At 42.0% G+C, this 21,616-nt stretch overlaps 1 protein-coding gene across 3 annotated transcripts in view; it reads right to left on the bottom strand.

The window, feature by feature from the left end:
• The window catches only part of LOC115395094 (roundabout homolog 2-like), an 82,040-nt gene that overhangs the window by 36,076 nt on the left and 24,348 nt on the right, over nucleotides 1–21,616 (bottom strand). The window lies entirely within an intron of this gene.

Genomic DNA, 21,616 nt, shown 5'->3' with positions numbered 1-21,616 from the left:
AAACATGGAGGCGGAGAGACAAGTAAAGGATCCAACATCAAAAATTCAAACTATGCTGAATCTATAGAGCCCCTCTGTCAGTTTTGCTCGCGGCTACGTCCCACAGCACAAAGCAGAAGCACAGGATAAGATAAATGAGCTACTCACACAAACATTAGTGAAATCTGACACACACTTTTTTTTTTTCCTTAATCCAAACCCACACATTAGTGGCACAATGCAAATGGCTGGGCGGGCGGATCATCTGACAGGAAGTGTATGCTAAAGGAAACTGGATGGAATAAGGTCATCCTATATGAATTAGCTAAGTGCCTTTAAACTTAGCTTCTGGACCAAGAGTATTGGCAGTAAAAGTTGTTGTGGCTGATAGAAAATATTTTATGTCTGTGTAAAAGTGTAAAAGAGTCCTCGCATGTAATCCCTGCTATAGTGAAGATAAGAAGCTTGTGATGAGGGAAAACATTTCCTCCACAGGCAGGATCTGAAGCAAAGAGCCCAGGCTGCAGCCTAACACATCTTTTCTTCAGAGCTCTTAAAATGCCAGCATCTATTTTACAGAATCAAAGGCTTGGCAGTAAAGAATTCAGACATTTATTTGACACTGGTAAAAACAAGGTTGATGACAGCGAGTGGGCGATGAAATTCACTCTTATCAAATGCATATCTTCTAATTTTACTAATTCACCACAACAGTTTGGCAAAGCCACTTCTTTCTTCTTTTATCCATTTTCTCTCTCTCTCTCTCTCTCTCAGAAACCTTGGATGACAAGAGTTTGAGGATGGGTTTGTACTGTGCAGCAGTCACAGGGTCAGACCTTGGTTCTTTGTATCTGTGCAACTGCATGTACAAATATATTTAAAAAAAAAAAAAAAAAAAAAAAAAAAAGGGGGAAAGCACAAGTGACCGGCAATATTGACGCGATCAAACACTGGATTTTAAAGCATTATGAAATACCATCGGAACAGGTGCAAGGTCCCATTTTGGACCAAGGGTAAAAATATTTGAAAATACATCAGTGATGTTTCAGGGTTGCAGTGTGTATTTTTCCAAAGCATTCTTGTTAAGAATTTATGGCAAAAAAAAAAAAAAAAAAAAAAAAAAAAAGCCAAATATCTTTACCAAACACAGCATTGGACCCTGACAGCTACTGTATATAAAATACTAGAACCAGAGCATCCCAGAATTTACTCCTTTGCCATCATGCATGCACACATCTTTTGTTTGTTATATTTCAGTACATGAAGATGTTCGTTTTTCATCCTCCCATAGTTGTCAGCGTTTTAATTTAACCACGGCAGGGATATCTGCGCTTGATTTCACGTCTTCAAAGGAACAAGCACATCAAGAATTGTCAAGAGACGCCTGTTAAAGCCATACTGGTGCATTTTGAACAGATGTATGAGCTAGCAGCAGCTAAGTCGGAAGGTTAAAGCTTCAAAACTTCCTAATTCTGTCACAACTGTTATCCCAAATATCTCTTCAAAAGCTGCTGCTTTAAGTAGCGTCAGGAATGACTGCACTGTAAGCCATCAGTGGAATTACGGATAAAAATAGAGATAATGATTCGGATCCTGCAATGGATTGCGTCCTCTTTGCATTAATAGCTTATGACATGTTGTTTTTGTGAAAAGTCTTGCTGTAGGCCTATTTTAAATAATAAAGTACACAGTATGACAACAGTCATGAATGTGGAAATGAAATGGAAAGTGAAATAAAAAACTTTTAGCATGTCAAAAACCAAACCGCTTAGTGTCATTTCCGATATTATCAGTGAAAAATTAAAGGATCATTAAATCTTCCGCTACAATTCTAGTTTGGAAAAGTCAGAGCAGCCGGGGACTGAAATAAACTGGCTCAGTGCTCAGTTTGCCTTTCATCCCCATTACCGCCATAAGCTATTCTGCTGATATACTGTAGCATGAATTCCAAGTCCCAGAGGACACCTCCGGTGAAAAAGGAATCGGGAAGGAGCCAACAGCCCTTTGGCCCAGTTGTCAATCACATTCAGTAGCTGGAGTAAATGAGTCTCGGCTGCAGACGCTGCTTTGGCACAGGCACGCCTGGCTGGCTGTCACGCCGTACTGTACGCCGAGCGGCCCGAACGCAGCGCTCGTCCACTCCCACAACTCCGCTCCTGCGGTTGTTGCTCTGAAGATGCTTCTATAGCGTCTCCCAAGAGACTGTGAAACCCAAACACTCTCACACACACCCAGATGCACATGCATGCATGGAGAGATGAAGAGAGAATCCAATTAGAGAAAAGTTAAAAAGAGCAACCAAGTTTAAAATTGTGACACTTGTCTAAAAGCATTGTGCCAACAAAAAGAAATAAATTAAATGTTGTCTGCTACTAGGAAATCATTAGCTCCCACTATAAAATTTCCAACACCTTTTTGTTTACTGTCTCATTTTCTGGGGTATTCGTAATTTATTTCTACACCCCCCCCCCCCCCCCCCCCACGTCCCCAAAAACACGGCGTGTGCATTTTTAGCCATTTATTTTATTATTTTTTTGGATCATGATTGATGGTGTTACATGATGAATTGCGTCTGTGTAAATTGAAAGTGAATAACTTATTAGGTACAATGTTTTAGTCATGGGCTACTGCAAATTTGAAAGGCTAAAGAGGTTGGGTCTTTGTCCAAATACACGAACACTGTCGGCGCGATGATTTATCCAAACCTGACAGTTGGCATTACCTCACTGCGATGGCTGCTATGATACACTCCCAACACCACCCTGGGTGTCCCTCTGCTGCTGAGAGGCCTGTGCAGGTCTCTATAGGTGGCGTCCGTGGAGGCGTGTGACGGTGTTGCTCTAATCAGTTGGTCTCAAATGTAGAAACCCCGCAGAGGCGGCATCGACGTGCACACCGTTCGTCGCGTTGGTAATTATTTCGGATGGCGAGGCCGCCGCCGCCGCCGCCGCCCTAATGTTGTCTGATTGAGTACTGCTCAATTATTCAAACAAGGCATTCAAGGGACTCACTCATTTGCCAGTTACATTTATCAAATCAGAAGGAGAATGATTTGTAAATGGCTTTCATTTCATGGCACAATAGGTGGTAAAAATATGTGACAAGGTGGAAGATGCTGAATACAAATAACTATACAGGGATTCATTATACGATAACTAGTGGAGGAGGGGTTGTGTAAGTCTTTTTAGAAACGTTAAATTCACATTTTGATTGTTTGAGACTCTACAGTAGATATTTATTTTATTCTATTTTTGATAGAATCCAGTCGAGTTGGTCCGCTGGAAAAAAAAACAAACAAAAAAAAAACACCTGACTTTTAAGCCGTCTGCTTATTCCTCATACAGGAAGTGATGTTTTAAAACATGCATCAGCTTTGCACAGACGGGGTATTTATCAGACAATACATTATCTGGCAGAATTAATGTCTCGTGCATCCATTAAGCTCGCATGCATTTACTCCAGGGTCTGTTCTGAAGCGTGCAAGTCAGCTCAGCTGTGACGTAGACGCGTCAAGTGCAGAAACGAATAAATAAATAAAACAAAGCTTTGAGGTATATTTGTACCACTGTCACATCTAACAAAAAATGATTGTTTTGCGTCGGCGTCAGCTACACTTTGCAAAAGCATCACATGTCAGTGAACACACGGCGTGCCTGCATGCTAAATTTCTGCCTTGGCAGGACGTTAACATTAGATATTACCATTAACATGGTCAAGAATAATAGCATCAGCAGTCTACATATAGCTGAGCCCGATGGCATTAAAATGAAGCTGATGAAGTAAAGCTTGTACAGACAAGTCCGCTAAATCAGACAGTTTAGTGGAGCACTCGTTCTGCGTGGCAAAGGTAGGCTCTGCTAACACGATGCAAGATTGTGTCTCAGATTGTTTCTGGCCCACCACTAATATTTTACATTTTATAGCCGGACTGGCAAATAAAAAGGTGACTAATGACGCAGGTGCCGGTGTGTTTGTCATTTGGCTGCTTGTTTAGTCCACCACTTTAGGCCATATCCAATATCTCAGCAGGTAATGGACTGATAAAGATGGATTGCACGGACATTTTTGTTCCCCAGAGGGAGGGAATCCTATAGACTACTGTGATCCTGTGACCTTCCTTCTATTGCTCCTGCATGGGTGAAATTTTCTTTTCAATTTTTAAGTGACATGTCTAGACAACACCAAGGTGGATCCCCATCAAATCTATTACCGAGATCCCTACAGAGCAATAGGACAAGCGCTTTTATTTTGAATTATTCCTCATTAAGGTGCAGGAATTTAGCATGGATCGGTGTAAGTTTGTTACAAAAATGCTGTTTTTATTGTAGGTTAGTTCAGTGATCTTCAAATAATTTCAACATGACATGCAAGACAAGTAAGTTCACAGATTCTGATTTATAAAGCTATGACTAACTTGATAATCAAATACAAAGCACTGCTACTCTGTTCTGATGTATGTATTAATATAAACATTGTAAGATTCATAACGCCACCCCGCTGATACATCCAAATATTTGTGTCCATAAAAAGGTGGAATAACAGAAAGCAGCTGAATCTGAAGCAAACCATTTACTGTTTTTCCTAATCATATGTGACCTCCTAATATCGCCTTAATTGAGTCGGTTCACAGAACTAATTAATCAAAAAAGACATTCATTATACAAAGTGTTAAATAAACAAGGTGTGACAGACAGATGGCGATGAGTGAAAAAAATTATGCCGAAATTATGTCTCACAGCGTTCTGTTTAGTGCTCATGCTTGTTTACAGGGGGAAATTTGGGTGCAAAGTCTGACACCCAATGATAATGATATATAACTCCATACGGCAAAAAGCCACCCAATTCCAAACGGTTGAGACTGGAGCAAAAAAAAAAAAAAAAACTGGCGAAGAAAGGATTTCACATGAGAAGAGAGGGAAGATACTGGGAAGCTGCGAGCATCATGAGCTGTTGTGTGGAACAGATGGCTGTGTTTCCTTTTGGGAATCTCAGATGAGATGAAGGTCTGAATGCAGACAAAGGTTTCCTCACGCCAGCATCATATCCAAACAGGCTTGAATAGAAAGAAAAAAATAAATTGAAAATCAACTTATTTTAATGGGTGCTTTGTGCGTGAGCTGAAAGTCAGAAACCGTGATGAACCATAACACTATTGTCTGGTCTCATGCAGTCAGCGGTCCGGTGTCAGAAAACGCATTTCAGCCAAGTGATTCCTTATGACAGTGGTCTGCTAAACTGCGGTCTGGAGTTTGCTGAAGATCCTTTTTGAAGAAGATAGCCTGTAGGGGTGTGTCACTTTCTGCACAGCAGTCAAGGATGTCCCATATCTGTCACATGCATAGACTGCACACTGACGCACACGCACAAACGCACACACGGACGCAAACAAAAACCAGCTGCCCTGTTCACATATCACCAACTTTGCTGATGACTGCAACACGTCGTCCAGACAGAAACAGAAACCAAGACAGAAATGCCGACGCACAACTGGGTGGGAGGGAGCTTGAGGAGGAAAAATCTAGAGTGGAGAGGGCTATTTGCATTGGGGATTGTTTTTGCTGAATAAATAAACAACTTAACATGTCTGTGCCCTAAAAAAGTCATCAGCAATCAGTCAGGACCACGATCAGCAGGGAGATGAGGAGCATTTACACAATGTCCCCTGAGGCTAAGAGCCCAGCACAGACGTACATTACCTATTATAATTCTGCTTTCCAAACAGCAGGAAATCAAAACCCACTTTTATATAAATAAAATAGTCCGTATAGAGAACATAGACAGAAAGACTGGTGTTCGTTGTTGGTGTAAAATGTGAAATGAGAGGTAGACTGAATCCTGATTTTTAACTTCAATTTGCATCATAAACCACTGCTTGAGTGCATCGATGAGGAAATGGAAATGAAACTAATACTTCAAAATATATTTTTATTAATGATCGGAGCAGCATTAAGACCAATTATGACCCAAGCATATTTACATTTTTGAAAGCAGACATAAATCTCTGTCAGATGAAAAAGGTTCACGGTAACTGAGGTCAGCTGTCTCCAAAAGTATAATCAGGCAGCTTGTAAGCCTCGCACCGCTTTGCTTTTTTGGCATCATTAGTGTCCAGTCCAATTAGCATCAATGTGAAGTTTGAAAATAGATGCATGCTGAAATGTGAGCACGCCTGTGGCGGCATGAAATTCTGCTGCGTTTTTTTAGATGCAGTTTAGCTTGCACTGCGACAATAGCTAGCAATGGCTGAATTTAATGGTGAAATGCTGTTTTTTTTTTTTTTCTCATTCAAACTTCTGCCCTAATTATACAAATAGATTTTACTTTTTCTATTTCGCCCAAGTTTGTCCTCCACACAACCACGGGGTGCTCATATATTTTACTCATAACCTATTTTCTTTGTGCTGTTTGAATCCGAATTCACACTTTAACCTAGAACTATATTTGTTATGCATTCTTTGGCCTTTGAGTTGGGAGCCAGTCAGCCACCATGACGACTTAACAATAAAGGCCCCGCCATTGTCATGTTTAATTAACCTCCATTCTCCTGTCATGTAATGTAAATTGAAGTTGTGGATGGTATAGGAGGACGGGCCTCCCCCTCCTCCACACTTCCCTCACACACGCACACACACACCCCCACTCCCTCGCCTTGCCTCTAGTTACTGTAACAGCATTCCCTCAGACCACATTTGCACATCTATAATTAATTACTCCTGTCTCCATGCATTTCTTCACAAGAACACATTCTTCTATCCCTCAGACGAAACTATGTAAATCTGCCTCTCGAAGCTCCCCAGACTCTCCGTCTCAATCGCTTCTGTATACACCTGTAAATCCAGATGCACTTTTGTGTGCATGCCATTAACATTTGTACATTGCCTGAGCTCATGATTTTTCATTTACGGATACTTAATTCCGCCTCGTTAATTGCAATGTTCTGTCCTTCTATCTTCTCCTCTATTTGCAGGAATCTTTTGGTAATCTAGGGCTGGGAGGCACATGTGCCCCTTGTTCATCAACCTTGCTAAAGCTCTCAATAGTTATTCAAAGAATCTGAGGAGTAAGAAGTGGGAAAAAAAATGTGAGACGGAGCAAAATATAGAAAAGGTCGATCACATTTTCTTTCTTTCTTTTTTCCTTCTGAACGACCATGGATATCGTAAACCCTTACAGCAATATTGTGGAGATGTACAACATGAGCTGGAAAATGAGTCAGGGATCAGAATCGAGCATTTTATCCGCCTTGTTTCACTAAAGCGGCGGTCACCAAGGGAAAGCGAGCTTTCTTACAGGCCCTCATCTTCTCGAGCTGAAATTATGCACGCTGCTGTGTTTCATAGACATCGCTGTTATCATCATCACAATTTCTAAACAGGAAAAAGAAAAAAACCTGAACTGCTTTTCCCACACCTCTCCTGTAATTCTGGCAGCCACGCCTGCTGTGCTCGCCATGCCCTATAGCGTACATGTATATCGGAAAACTCACTCTATATAATCTATACTGGCCTCTTTCTCCATTGCTTCCTTGCGGGGTCTAATGGAAGAAAACGATGTAAGAGAGAGCAGAAAAAAAAAAAAAAAAAAAAACGACATTCTGAGATAATCTGTGCGTCTGCCCCATCTCACACAATCAAACACATCTCGTGATGGCCACCAGAGACGGCAGCGCCGAGCTGTGTTTACCACAACACCCTGCCTATATCCTGCTCTGCATTGGTACATACAGATGGGCCGCAATATGTGCATGTTTGGATAGTATACAGATATGTATGAACGCATTTGAATAAACGCTCGGAGCCACGAGGCAGGCCGCAGCTCCTCCACTACCGTTGGCATTCGGCACAAAAGGAAACTAATTAATATGGTAATGTCATGCCACCGCATTAACTGATAATATATGGCAGGCTTTGCTGCTTTGATTGCACTGATTTGACCTTTGATCTCACAATGAACAGAAAAGGAGCTGAAATGATCAAATATGAGTGTAGTATACAAGGTCTGTGCGACCTGCAGGTGACGTGGCGCATGGTCACACATTGGCCACTTAACCTTTTATCACTGCAGTGACTAGACGATAACTTCCTGTTTCTCTTGTTTCAGCTGCAAACTAAGTCATAAATACGTTCAACATACTCCAAGTCTGCGTTGCATGAGTTGGATTTTTACAGTGTGTGAAAATCTAATTTGCATGTCTCATGGAAAATGGTTTTGAAACAGCATCTCTCCAGGTAAATGCACCAGCGCACATAATTCATATGCATCAATGTGAAAGTTTTGATAAAAAAAAAAAATCCAAAAGCTTGTGATGCCGTATCTGATCATATGAACTGTACAAAAAAAAAAAGAAAAAGAAAATTGTGTCTAGTAAATATTGTTTATTTATTACAGTTGTGCTCAGCAGTGCATAGGATAACAGCAGAGGATTATGAATCCCAGCACTGAGAAATTTATCCCATTAGGAGATTTTATTTTAAGCTATAATTGATGCGATGTGTGTGCCTTTGGTTCATTTTGCACTTTGGAATTGATTATATCACAAATAGCAGGATGCCTTTCATGCCCCGACTAGAGTCTGAATCCGGGTTCATCGCACTCAAGGTCAAGACTTAACCTGAAAGGTCCCTTTATCACATGTAGATTAAATGAAGTAGTGTTTTTAAAAAAATGGACGTGAAAAAAAAAATTACCCAATAATTAACCTGAAAACTGCTCAAATTGCCAGTAAATCAGGGCAAACACAGTATCACACACACACTAGTTCACACATACGGACAATTTAGAGTCATCAATTATTCTCAAATGCATATTTTTGGAATGTGAGAGGAATAACTGTAGCTGGATGAAACCAGGCACATGAAAAGTCCCCAAGCCCAACCCAGACTAGAACCAGTGACTGTCCTGTGATGAGTATAGTCACAACACCTGCGACACTGTGCAGTCCATATTTAAAAGATGGATACAGATTTGAGAATTGCATTTTCATGCTTTCAGCTCGGGGTGTCAAACATATTGTAGTTCAGGGGTCACACAGAGATAAGTTTCAGCTTGAGTGAGTAAAATTGTGCCATAATAACCTTGAAATTTACGTTTTGCTTTGTTGTGGTGCAGAGTGTAAGTGACATAAATGTTTTATTTTTGAAAAACCAAACAAATGAGATTGAAAATGACTTAATTGTTAACATAAAGCCAATATTAATGACACCTTATGATTTAAAATACGCCACAATGTTCAGAAAACTCCTTGAGCTATTGCATTATGCCTTTATGTCTATTTAGACCCATAAGTACATTGTGTGTCGAAGACGGTTAAGAAATGTAATAAAGGCTATTAGCTGTACGTTTAAATAGGGTTTTTATGTGAATTAGCAAAAGCAAAAACTCAGCTGTCTAGATGTTATGCCATCAACAGCAAGTCTGTTCATCGCTCAGTGGGAGGGATCTGAAGAGGCCAAAAGCATTGTTTCTGACTGTGTCTCCAAATTGGCTCAGGCTCCAGCAGAAATGCTGCTTTAATTATGGCAAGAAGCATTTCATCAGCTGGCTCCTCACAACTTTATTTGTGTATTTGTTTTCTGCGTTGTTCTCCTTCTTAGTTCTTTCCTTCTTTGTTCTCTCCCTATTTATTAATTCACTTAAATTTGCTGTATTACTCTAATATGACTGGTATTTTCCTCGACCGACTAATCCAACACCATGGTATCATACATTCCTGTTTGTGCGTGGTGGTATTGTTCTTAATTGATCAGCCTCAAACGGCCCGTCCTGGGTGTATACCCTGCCCTCGTGACCTTAATCTGGATGAAGATGGATGGATGAACCTTTAGGAAGGAGTGAACACCCGAGCTAATTGTGGAGAGGCTTCCTCCAGAGAGATGGAGCTAACGAGAGCTGGAGAGGTCACAGTGAGTTTGACTTTTGCCACACAAGAATTTAATCAGCTTATCTTTAAGTGAGAGTGAGCAGCGCTACCGATTCCCACAGGCACGCTGAAAATACCACCTTAACAATATTGGAAGGGACAGATGTAGGGATGGATAAGAAATTCGAAAACACGCTCGACGGAGGCATCAAAACACTTCAAATAAGTGTTGTACACATGATATTTGCAGCCATGATGGTAAGTCTTATAAGCTGTTTAAGCCCAGTTTTGCAGATTTGACCAAGTAACATCAGATGAGCTTGTAGGTTTTATCATCCCCTGTCAGAATATGCCTTACATCTGTCTTCCTACTAACATCAATAGATTCAGGCACATTTCCAGGGTGATGATGCAATAAATCCCTGCATCAGAATTTTAACCAAAAATAAGGTGGATTGAACTACTTCCTGTTCTTGTGATTGTGACCTATTCGTTGGCATTTACACTGATTTGTTTAAATTTGGCTGTACACAAAGCGCTGATCAATACTTCCCTGGGCCCTAATAGTCAAGAGTCACTTCCAATAAGAAAGGACAGGGATTCAGGTGCACTGGTTGGAAAAACCACTGCTCAGTTATCTCCACCCCAGCCCCCAACACCAATGCTCCACTGAGCAGCTTAGATGATTATTCACCCAAAATCTCTGCTAATCATATTTATGCACACCCCCTGGTGAGCACAAGGCCACCCAGCACAAATCCTGCACAGACACTGGAAGAGAGCTACTGCCGGGGTCCGCCACTGACCCACCGCATCCAACACCTTCCCGGGCTCTTGTTCTACACCTTCCATCATAGAAAGCATCTGGGTAGATTAAAATGCGCAATCTATCAGAAGAAAGACTGTGGTGCCACTTCAGAAAATGGCATCAATATTTTATATATGACATTTCCATGGAGAGACGGGGATGGAGAATCAGTCCAATCTTCCAGTGATAGCCCATCATGGGGTGATCAGTCTCTACTGAGAGGGAACGTCGCTCTCTGTGTGAAAACACACATGCATATTCATGGCTGGCTTGGTGAGGGTACACACACACACACATACTAGGAGGTACATGTGCAAACACAATCACATCGAACATCTCTCGTTCTCCTGACACACACACACACACACACACACACACACACACACACACACACACACACACGTTATAACTCCTCAATCCATCAACATCTTTACACAGCAGTAAGTCAAATTAATCATTTCTCTCTCTTCATCCTCCGTCAGTCTTCCTCCCTTTTTTCCACTCGTGTCGTCACTTTCTGGTTCATTTTTTTTTGTTCTAATCCGAAACAAGTGAGGTGGCTTCGGCTCTTTTTTGGTCACATACCTCAATATTAGTTCCCACCATGCTTCGCTCTCACTGCGATTCCTCATATTTATCCCCACCGAGCTACCTAAATTCACCTCTTCCTGCACACAAAATGTGAGCAGCGGCTCACAGGGTTGTTTTCCTCATTAAAAGGTCTGCTTTCCAAACAAAAGGAGAGGAGGAAATTTAAATATCTCACTTCATTATTTGAGCAGAGTGCGCGGTGCGCTGGTTGACAAAATAACTGTAAATACTGACATGGCTAATCTCAGCACAGCTGTTAGTATTAGGTCCTTTAATCCTGGTCCAGATCGGTGATGTGCTCACACTGGCTTGGGGACAGATGAGCAACAGCCACCAGGCTGCCAAGTGGGCTAAAGGCAGCAGTCTGGCCTCACACTCACTTTTAGACATGATAAGCTGTGAATCTGTGGGTCCTGGAGACCAGATCGCAAAAGCAGTGTCTTTTTGGTGAATCATACTGTCTTTTGACTTTATTTCCCTGGCTCTGCTGCAGCCTCTCACGCCCAAGCCCCCTGACACCGCTGCAGTTTTCTTTATTGCTTTTCACACAACTGTCACATACATCTGTTCTGACCAGCAGCTTTGTTACACGGGGAAACAGCGACGGGTGACAAAAGCGCAATTAAATCCTGCAAACCGAGGACTTTTTCTGGCAAATGCAGTACTGAAACAGAACTACAGAGGAAATGCCAATGTACATAATGTAATAAAGAAATAATATATAAAAAACCCAATAAGCCTCACTATTTTTTAAATATTGATCAATACAAACACACTGCTTTTGTTCACACTGGTGTAAAATTCAAATGAATTGCCATTATTTTCAGCAAGAATAATTCTGCCCTGACAAAAGTAAATAAAGACAAAACAAGACTAAGCTGTTCCAACTGTATAAGCAGACTATCATTTTTTCATTAGCTGTATTTATTTATTTTTTATTTCTTCCTTCCTCTCTTTGTGTTGTGGAAGCTAAGAAAATCCTTTTAAGACTGACACAGACAGCTCAAAGCTCTCCAAGCAAACACACACTGCTTTTGACACATATCAGTGCAGTTAGCTCAGATGCTCTCCATATAAAGAAGGCTCACACCCATTTGATTTTCTAGTCCCATGTTTCATCTGATCTTATCAAATCATATTTGTCAATGCTTTCATAATCTGTCAATCAGAGTTCTCACTGACACGCTATCACTCATCCCCGAGTGCTCCCTCTGATGAAATACGGCGTACAACACAGGGATGGCTCTCCTCCTGCAGGCAATGTAATAACCCCTTAAATCACAGTGAAAATGACTGCTGCGAGAGGCTGACTCTGCAGTATCTGCTGCTGTACTTCTGGGCTGCTGACACACTGGAGCCAGTCTGGGCCGACTTTACAGTCTGATCTGCATACGACGCCATGTGCCAGAGCCAATCGTCTGTGGTCAGATGGAGACGAAAGACGGAAAGAGACAAGACGGCATCTGTGTCACGTATCAGTAAGTAGAAAGGTCACAAGTGTAAGACGTGCAATAAATGACTGACAGATGGAATCACAAGCATAGATGCCAACCCATATTCTCTAGGTACAGGGCGTAAGGAAAGTGACAATCCTGTCTCAATCTTCTGGATGAGGAAAATCAACCAGCACACCCACAGCATACAAACAAACAGAGCAAACAAAATGTTGTCAGCCTGCTCTTTGTCACTTCACTGCTGAAACCCAAAGAGCTGAGACAGAAAGGACTCCAACTTTTCAGTAAACCACTTGTGCCAATCCTTGAAAACATCCAGAGATTTTGATTATTTTATTTGTTCAGAACTGTATACTCTTACTTTTTATGTTCTTCCTGTACAAGCACGTGTTTTCTTCAGGAATTCCAACTATATCCCCTGGCCCAAAAACATCTATTTGAGGAAAATTATTGACTCTGAATTGTCTTTAGGTATTAATGTGAGTGTATCTGTAAGCCTACCCAGGCTGTAGTCTACATTTGCCCTTGACCATGAACTGGATGAAGTGTTGAAGATGGATTGATGGGTGGGTGGATGTATGGATGTATGGAAGGATGGATGGATGGATGGATGGACGGATGATGGGCACTCTAAATTGCCAGTTAGTGTGACTGCGTGCCTCTTAATGGTGTACTCTCCTGTCATCGACTGTCAGCTGGGCTCAGCTCCTCGCAACACCGTTCTGAGTGTTCTAGACAATGAAAGTCACTATTTAAGAAAAACAGGCAATCTGCAAAATGCCACAACTAACAAACACATTTCCATTCACCCACAATTATTAACGATCACAATCATCTACAAAGGAAGTGTGACGCTTTGAAATGCATATTGAGGAGTGCTTCACTGCAGTAAACTACTTTCTGCTCATTACGGTGTACTCCTATAATGACTGACGGTGTTGTTTTGAATCTGGGCTCCAAACAAAAAGGGCAGCAGATGTCAAAATTGGAAGAAGTGGTGGAATAATAAAAAAAAAAAAGGGTCAATCAATATAAGTTGGCTTTTATAGTTAATAAAGCTGTGCTCAGCCTGAGCGCTCGACACTACAAAGACTGCACTTATGATTGTTAAGTTGCTCCAATTACTGGTTGGCAGAGGCGTTTGAGAAAAGCACCATTAACCCCGGCATCCGAAGAAAACAGAAAACAGCCGGGTGTTTTCTCTCTGGGAATGTAATTGATGAGACACCGTGGAACAACACACCCACTGGAGCATCCAGTCCCCCAGCAAATTATTACTTGGCTTACTGTATATGTGGAGTTGTCTACCTGGTTCCTGTTTTCATGCTATTCTGTGTCTGAATGTAGAAAAAAACTGTCAACATACACTCAGACATCAAGGGTGCTGAGCAAGTACAGAACTATTAATGTCAAAGTCGGCAATCATAAAAAAATACAAATAAAACGTCACATTTTGTCCAATTTTGATTGGACCAAGTGCAGCTTTTTGCACAGCAAAGACTGTGTGCATCTGTAGCATTTCACTTCTGCTGGAAGCAGTGATGTGCGTAAACATAGCTGTATTCAAGGAATACTCGAGGGACACTTTATTCCACACATCCCTCAGACTGACACGCTGCGTCTTCAACATCTGATGTGTTTTTTTCTTCACAAATTCTTTTAATCAAAGAGCAACATTTAAGCATTTAAGTAAACCACATCTGCACTGTCTGAAATATTGATGTTTATTGAATTTTCTGTCTGAATGAAAATCCGCACGCTGCGAGAGGAGTCGGGTACCGAAAGACACAAAGGCTAAGTGGTAAACACTGTCACCAGACATCAGGGAAGAGCCTCTGCTCCAAGTGAGATTGCATGTTTCCCCTGTCTCGCTCTGAGCCTCTTTAGGACTACTCTGGATTCCCTCTGCAGCTCCGAGACATGCAGGTTATGCGACTTAGAAAGTCTAAATTGCCTGTAGGTGTGAACGTGTTTGCACACTCATGTATCTGTGTGTGTTAGCCGAGCGAATGACTGACAGCCTGTTAAGAGCAAACCACACTTCGCTCAGAATATACGCTGGGAGAGACTTCAACCAATTAGAGCTTCTTTAAAACTAATACATGCCCTTTTTGTGTTAGTTGGTTTGTTTTTCTGGACTTTGACTTTAACATGGTGTCAATTATGTGAATATTATGGTGAATTTTTTTTTTTCGTCATGCAATTTGTGGCCTTCTACTTTCATGATTCTTTTTTTTGTTTCCGGCAGGTTTTCACTTGCCATAACAACATGTAAGTAGAGCAGAATAACAAGCAAAAGTTTTCTGTCTCGTCCTTTAGCTGCTGTATTATGCATGCATTTAGAAATACGCATAAAGTTTGTTAATTTTCCAATAGATTTCTTTATTTACCACGACAGAAAGTGGTTCTAAGAGATGGAATGGTTTAAATGACATTGTTTTAAACCTAATGTTTACCTAAAAACATCAGATTATACACACCTAGACCTAAAAAGCACAATACTGGTGTTAGACATTTATCAAATGATGCATAAGTGAGTGCTAATACCTGCAAGCAAATAAGTATATTGGCGACTTTCTATCTCATCATTATGGCAATCAGCTTTTTAAATTGATTTTTTTCTGCAAAGCTTGGAAAAAGATCTGTGTTTACCACATGCTCAGAGGACTTTCATGTTTTCTTCTACAACAGGCGTTTGTGCGAAAATGACGCTACTTAGCCTGCAAGGGATCATATATCAAATTGACCAAATATCTCCATTTCCCCAGATATGTCCACTTTTCACATCCTGTTCGGGGCATCCTGGAGGGTTTATAATTTCATGAGAATGTTTTCATTGTTTGTCATTGGACTATTGAGCATGTATTTAAATCGACTGCTGCTTTCCTCTCAATACTGGTGTAGTTTGTTGTGTGTAATCCCCAGGAGGCGTACTTGTGGGCGGCTGTGCTACGCTCACAAAGAGAAAGCGCAGCACTGCTTCTAATTTGCCCACAAAATGTTGATTAAACCAGTATTTTTGTGAGGCTATTTGTTTATCGTTCTTCTGCTGAAATGACTGAGGCAGATGTTCACCAGATGTGGGGAACGCCACTTTACACCAGTGATCGCTTTACACCACTTCCTGGTGTAAAGCGATCACTGAAGAGGCAGGTGGAAGTGCTCATCCTCACCTCTGCACCAGCGTGGCTTTTCAGTTTTTTTGTTTTAAACTTTTTTTAAGTTCTACAAAACCGATGTTTAACCATTATGATTAGTGACATAAAAATCCCAATGGCTTTTTGTTGAGGAAATTAAATATATATTTACTCTGAGACTCTATGGGTATTTTGTCAGAATAAAGTAAACATTAATGTGGTCTCAAACTTAATTTTACCGTTTATGTCAATGCGACTCACATAACACCATGAAATGCTGGGATTGATTTTTCAGGATGATGAGAACCAGACGAAGAACACAGCTTGTGTAAATTGAGGGAATTTCATCGGTAAAAGTCCGCTGAGAACTGTTCAGGTATGCCAAGCTGAAGCCAGATAGATTGCGGTCGAGTTTCCAATATCTGGAGCCACATCTCTGCCCCCCCTATCGGTTTAATGGACTGTATCCTATGGGAACCTTCCCTCCTGTGTCACTCCGTTACACCACTTCTGGCTCAAGAAATGCTGAAAATATTGCAGTATCAAAGCAAGCGTGCGCCACATCCCTATTGAAAAAAAATTCAAAAGGCTCGAATTTATCCTGTAAGAGCAGGAATCTTCTGTCAGACCATGTATGGGCTCAGAGAATCTAATCTACCAAGTCAGCCATTTGGTTTATTAAACCACCCCCCTGCTCAGAGGTAGGGGAAACGTATAATCAGCTCAGGTAACTGGGCTATCACAGACGAACACTCTTCACTATCTGTCTTTTTTTTTTTTCCACCTTAAAAAGGTAATGTGACTGACATACAAAATTTTCAATTTAGCTGGTTTGTGCTTCATGTTATGGGAGATGTCAGAATTATTGCAAAGCAAACACTATCCCTTTGTTTCCTTATCATTTAATTGATCAGTGGAACGATCTGTAATAATGAATTGTTCTGAGCAAATTCATAGTGCAGCATGTAGTAACAACTTCATTAGCCTGGGCTGGAGGTTTTATCAGAACCAACGGTTCATCAGCGCATTACCTTGCATTTGTGATTATATCTGCGACCAATCCCAATCAGAGCAATACCTCACAAAAATGAACTTGCTTCATTGTACTCAGTTTTACAGCTGGACAATTTCTACCTTAGACATTGTGCACTTTTATTTCTATGTTTGAGGAGTGTGCATGAATTAACAATGAGCCCAGTGATCCCCTCGCTACTAAATAGGTTAGAAGGAAGAATATATAATTATATGTGAGGGAAGAAAGATGGAGGCTGTGACAGCCATTTTTTTGCTCATAAAAGAAAAAGAAAAGGCAGATAGCAGGATGTGGAGAGAGGGTGTGTTTATTCTGGATGGGTAGCTGTATAGTTCCAGCCTTGGTGGGTGTGCTGTTGAGCACTACATGGCTGAGTGCAACTCGCTGTGTCCCACTCTGAAAAACCCTCACCCGCAGAGACTTCCCCAAACTGTCACATGCCACTGAACCACAGTAAACAACACACACACGCACACACACACACACACACACACACACACACACACACACACACACACACACACACACACACACACACACACACACACACATGCACGCACGCACGCACAAATATACACACACGGCACAGCCATTTTCATTAACAGAACCACTGGCACACTCAGCCCAGCTGGTCCCTGAGTCGACACTGGAACTGCACATCTGGTGTCAATGCTCCGTTAGAGGGAGGCCATCTGGTTGGGTGGAGGGGAGACGGCAAGGTAGACAGGGAGTCAAACGCGATCGGGGGGGGGGGGACGAGACAAACGCGGGACTCTCATCGATACTGTGCCATCCAGTGTGTGCCCATAAAGAATGGGTATGTTTGTCAAATGGGCTGTATACTCTTTGTGCATTAGTCCTCTTCCGAGTAAAGAGGATTAGATGTCAAAGTCAGGTTTTCTCTCCGAGCATTTGGAGCTAATGGCGACGAGCACATAGCATGTTTAATGCCTCCGACTCTCAGCAAAACACGCGTCTTCTCAACATGAATAATGCTTCCCTCGTATTGTCCCCATGGCTTGCTCAGGGAACTTAATATTACATAATACATAGAAATATTAATAATTCTTAAGTGTCTCTGTGTGACGCTGCAGTACATTTAAACTTGCCTGTTCTTGCCTGTAATGAATTATGTTATTCAGCGTTGCTGTGCCTACCAGTCTGTTTGTATTAGATAGCTGACTGTTGACGGGATGCCCTTATAGAAACTAAGCAACGCTCCAATTAACTCCGCAGAGTCACGTTTATACTTCACTGGAAACTATGCACGCAGCGTTGCACAGCGGTTGATTATATATGGTGTTTGATGGAGTCACAGGGAAGCTCCATCTACAGCGGTGGGCGTGTAGACACAGGGACAACCCATAACAAATTTATCTTCGTCAGCCTTAACCAGTGCACGGGCACAAGCCCAGGATGTGGAGAGAATATCCTGTGGTTGCTTTGAAACTTCTAAGAGGGAAGGTAAAGAAGAACACTGGACAAACGTTTCCCTGCACTGTTCGAATGAGATCTCTACAATGAGAAGTGGAGTTTTTGCTCAGCTGCTGTCTGAGACAAACACAAAATGTGCGACGCTCATTTAGGTTTCACACCAATGTGAGGCGAGACGTGAGAAAATGACCATCGGAAAACCAGTCAACACACACCAGCAGGGATACTTGACATTAAGGCATAACCACACAAGTGCCTGAAACCTCCACCCTAACAGACACACACACACACACACACACACACACACACACACACACACACACACAGAAAGTGCCTCCCGCTGCCAGTGGCCGACTGAATCATGCTCTTATTAAACCTTGATCGGAATTCGAGCTCGGGCATTATCCACTTACAGTTATTAATGCTGCAGCTCTCCAGGGAGGACAGAGCAGGCAGCGAGGGAAGGGTGGAGGTGGGGGGGGAGCGGAGCGGAGGCCGGGGAGGGGGTGGCGGGGGGAGCACACCGCACATACAGATGTTGGCATAAAAGCTTTGACTGGAGGTAGGATTGTTTACATTACATGCATGGATGGAGTCTGCATTATTTCTGCTACCAGAAAATTGTGGCCTCTGGTAGATTAGGAACTGGACATATGCACCTTCACGATAAAAATAATAATTAAAAAAAAAAAAAAAGCACTTCACAAATATAGTCCTTCAAAGGAGACATGATTATCAGGCCAATCAAGGGAGTGGTGAGTACCTGGTTACAATAACCCTGCACCAGATGCTTGATGAGACATAACAAAATTGCTCCTAAAATCCTCGCCTCGAGGGAGAAGAAGAAATTGAGATTCCGCTTTTACTTTTTTTTTTCCTAACCCACTCAAACATCGGAGTCTGTTAATTAGGAACGCGAAGACTTTTTCCTTCTTTTGGCCCGGTTAATTAAGAATTAATACAATTACCACCGCTATGAAGAGGCGTGTAGTGATAAACACAGGAGTAAGAGCAACGGATTGGGCAGAAAGAAGTGAAATTAATTGAGTTGATGGTGCATGCACAGTCCGGGTTGACAAGTCAGCGGTTAGAGAGCGGCTGATTGAAGATTTGTCGGCGCTGTGGAAGTCAGAGGTGAGGAATGAAAAATGTATACCTTACACGCTACAGTGTTACAGACCTGAGATGAATATGCATGACTGAGATCAGCACTACTGTGCAAAATGAATCTTTCAGGAGAGGGAAAAAAATCTGAACCTAATTGTATGGAAACATGTTTTTGTGCTTATATTAAGGGCAAACCCCCTAAACCTGATGTTTATTCAAAAGTTTTAAAGAGAAAGTCATGTTCTACACTGAAATTCAGAAAAAAAAACAATGATAATTTAATAAAAGCACATCTATAAACAGACACATTTGTTTCCGTGTGTGTTTGTTTCAGATTTGTGGTGTTATTTAAACAATGCGGCGCCTGTAATTTGCTTTGCCGTGTCTGAGAGGCTTTGTTTACAACAGAGGACAAAGGTTGACTGGAAAGCCAAATTAAATTTTTGCCACCTACACAGATGCCTTTTAATTAGATGGAGCAGCAGTTTGCAATTTGGAGGGGGGAAAAAAAATACATTTCAGGGATGAAGCACATTCTACATGGGGGCCCACCCTTGCTAATAAAGTCCGGAGGTACAGGCTCCTCCACAACTATTACCTCATTCTTTGGTGATTGTTTTGCACTAATTCACACACACATTGCATTTCCTTCAACCTGCTTGTTCGTGGGAGGTACTGCAAATTAATTGACAGTGACTTTGTGAGCTGAGACATCTGATTTACACCTGTAGTTTGCAGTAAAATGTCCTTGCCTCCAGTGCCAGCAACTTAAGGCTCTTAGCAGTTTGTCATCCTTCCTAATCCTTAATAGCCCTTCCAAGAGTTACAACACCTGTACGTACATCCGCCAAGCCGCATGAATTTTCCTCACAGGGATGGGATGATACCGGCGAGGTCCGACTGCCCGGACGACGCGGCGGCGATACAAGGGGGAGCGGCGGCTGTTGAACGCAAGCCAAACCATCTAGACGGGGGAGGGGGGGGGGGGGGAGGGGAGCGACGGCTGTGCCTGGATCTGGCTTTGATGAGGAGGCATGAGAAGAGGGGAGGCTCAGTCTTCGAGGGAAGCAGGTGTGTGAGGAGGCGATAAGAACATTGTGGCAGACACATGCTGGCACGCGCGCACGCACACACACACACACACACACACACACACACATACACTCATGCAAACAAATAAACACACTCTTGCAAATAGCACTTACTGAAACTGTTCATTCAACTTCAACACTAAATTTAAATGGCTTCCCTTCAAACGACTGAACTGGCGGTAATGCAGTTCCTAACTCTTTCTGTTCCCCTCGCGCCGTAAAAAGAGGGACACTCGCAGTTATGGAGAGAGAAAAATTTAAGAGGAGAATAAAAGTGATGAGACTGGCAAAATGGTGGAGAGGTTGATTTGAGGAGCTGATATGGAGGTAAACAAAAAACTCCTTGCTGGAAAACAGAGTGTGTGCTTCAGCCAGTGCCACTGTAAAGTGTTTCTGCTTACACACATACAGTCCACCACACACATATACATTAATTTGTGAGAGTTAAAGCATCCCGGGGGAGTGCTTTGTGGCAATACGTGCTACGGAACAGAGAAAAGTAATTTATGGATAAGATATTTCTTTGGCTGGCTTATTTCAGAATCCATTAAGATTAATTAAGTATCGCTAAATGTGGTGCTATGGAGTTCAGATTTCGCAGATGCATTCTCATCATTAGCTCACGGTTTACTCAGCCTGCTTAACAGCTTCTAATAGCCTGAGTGAAGCCAGACCAGAGTGTTTTAATGGCTGGAAAACAGCAAATGTGACTACTGGACTAGTGGATTTAGTGATTTAGTGACGACTATTGCAGCGTCAACTTACAGGCCAGTGTGTGCATGTGTGTGTGAATGTAAATCTAAGCATCTCCCCCTACTTACACATGCGTACACACACACACACACACACACACACACACACACACACACACACACACACACACACACACACACACACACACACACACATCAGCACAGTGTGCACCTGCTTGTGCTTGTTAATCAAAATAAGGGAGCGAGTGAGACAGAAAAGAGGCAATTAGACACTCTGTCATCAAATATTTGGTTTGTTTGGCAGGAAGGCTGCATTAAAGAGTGAAGGAGACACCGCCAAGCATGCTCTGTCTACTTTATATCCACCGCTATTTCAAATAGACTTTGCACAAGCAATTAGCTCCAATCAG

This window comes from Salarias fasciatus, chromosome 10 (genome assembly GCF_902148845.1).
Source record: "Salarias fasciatus chromosome 10, fSalaFa1.1, whole genome shotgun sequence".
Lineage (NCBI taxonomy): Eukaryota > Metazoa > Chordata > Actinopteri > Blenniiformes > Blenniidae > Salarias > Salarias fasciatus.
Note: the sequence above shows the minus strand (reverse complement) of the source record. Positions and strands in the feature narration are given on the sequence as shown.